The sequence below is a fragment of the Helobdella robusta genome, assembly GCF_000326865.2.
Source record: "Helobdella robusta unplaced genomic scaffold HELROscaffold_16, whole genome shotgun sequence".
Lineage (NCBI taxonomy): Eukaryota > Metazoa > Annelida > Clitellata > Rhynchobdellida > Glossiphoniidae > Helobdella > Helobdella robusta.
In genome coordinates this window covers 2,974,869-2,977,111 of record NW_008703893.1, presented here as the reverse complement: position 1 = coordinate 2,977,111, position 2,243 = coordinate 2,974,869, and positions in this window count along the sequence as shown.

The window sequence follows — 2,243 nt, the reverse complement described above, 5'->3', positions numbered from 1 at the left end:
CACACACACACACACACACACACACACACACACATAGACACACTCTCGAGACACGCACACATATAAATATACAATATTTACACCCATCTACATATAACAAATTATATATATATATATATATATATATATATATATATATATATATATATATATATATACTGATAAAAGATCTTAAATAAAGCAGTAATTTATAAAATCTCCCGAATTTATAGCTTTAGATAGATTTTAAAGTGTGAACTTTAAATTGATTAATGCCAACAATTTGGTAGAATTCATACAATACTACAATGTTATATATATATATATATATATATATATATATATATATATATATATATATATATTTAGGAACGAGGTTTTCAGAAATGCAAATTTCATTGAAATTGTTTGCCCATTTTGCATTAATTAACTTCTTTATAAGACATTCAACGAGGCGGTATTGTTTGAGTTCATATTTATCTAAAACTGGAATAAAGCTAACAGCGCTGTTTCGGCGTAATGCCATCTTCAGAGCCTAAATATTGTTTAAACATATAATTTAATTAAAGTAAATGCCTAATGTAAAATGTGAAAATATAGAAAATAAAATATGTATTAAATTGTGAAATAAATTAACCTTGTTGTAAATATCATAATAACTAAAGTTTATGTAGATGTACATATATATATATATATATATATATATATATGTATATATGACAATAGCATTATTATGGTTATTGCGGTTGTTATTGTTGTTACTGTTGCTGTTGTGATGTTATTGCTGTTATTGTCATGGTTGTTGTTGTTGTTTTTGACATTAGCGTTATTATTCATTTGTTCAGACGGTTAGCACGTGATCAATGATAGACAGACGGCATAACGACATGTCGGCCATTTATTTACGTTTGCAAGCATCGATTAATGTCTTTCTGATGATCTGTCTATATGTACGCTTGCTTGTTTGTTTGGTTGGTTGGTTAGTTGATTGGTTGCTTGGTTGGCTGGCTGGCTGGTTGGTTGGCTGACTGGCTGGTTGGTTGGTTTGAGGATTGGTTGGTTGGCTTGTGGATTGGCTGGTTAAAAGGTTGGTTGGATGGCTGGCTGGTTGGTCGGATAGTTGGTTGGTTGGTTGATTGGCTTATTGGCTGGTTGGCTGGCTAATTTGGATGGTTTGTGGATTGGTTGGTTGGATGTCGTCTAGCTGCTTGTTCAGTGACGATGACGTCAACACAACAATTAAGCGATGGCTTTGAATTGAATACCAATTTCATATTGTCCCATCCTGATCTTTCTGCTTTATTATATTACTTTATTACTTTCTCTCTCTCTTTCTCTCTCCCTCTCTCACTATCTCTTTTTTTCTCTTTTTCTCTTTCTTTCTCTTTAGGTTTTTATCTGTATTTCTTTTTTCTTATTATTTCCATCTCCACCCCTCAATTTTCTCTCTACAATTTCCTCCACAAATTTTTTTTCTTGTTTGCGCATTTTTTGATTGCTTTCTATTTATTTCTGTTAATCGTTTTCTCTTTCTCTCCACTCTCTCTTTCCACTCTTTCTCTCTCTCTCTCTCTGTCTCTCTTTTCCCCATTACGTTATTAATGAGAATCACGTGATCAAGTGTGTATGTTGTGCACGGTGACGGTGGAAGCAGGTAGATTGCGGGTGCTGATGACTGACTGGCGACAATGATGGTGATGATGATGATGAATACGATATTAATACCCATACACACACAAACACATACACCACATATACACACAGACACACACATACAGATACATACACACACAGACACACACATATAGATACATACACACACAGATACGCACATACATACACATACAGATACACATACGTTCATACACACAAATATGACATTGAAGACGATTCAAATTAGTTGTCATGTTTCATTTTTGTCAGCAGATAGATGTACGTGCACTAACAGCACACGCACAAACAAATAGACACACACACAAACAAACAAACACAAACGTACGTTATTATCATTATTATTATTACATTTATTTTTTATCATTATACAAACATGGCAGTCTGTCATTTTTCGATTTTATCTCGATCCTTTTTAATTCCTTTCTCTTTCTCTCCATCTCTCTCTCTCTCTCTCTCTCTCTCTCTTTCTATCTCTCTTTCTCTTATGCCCCTCTCTCACTCTTTCTTGTTCTTTTATTTAAGTTTTGTGTGTGTGCGTGTGTGAGTGTGTGTGTAGACATAGAAGAATAGAAACTATAATGGCAAAATGG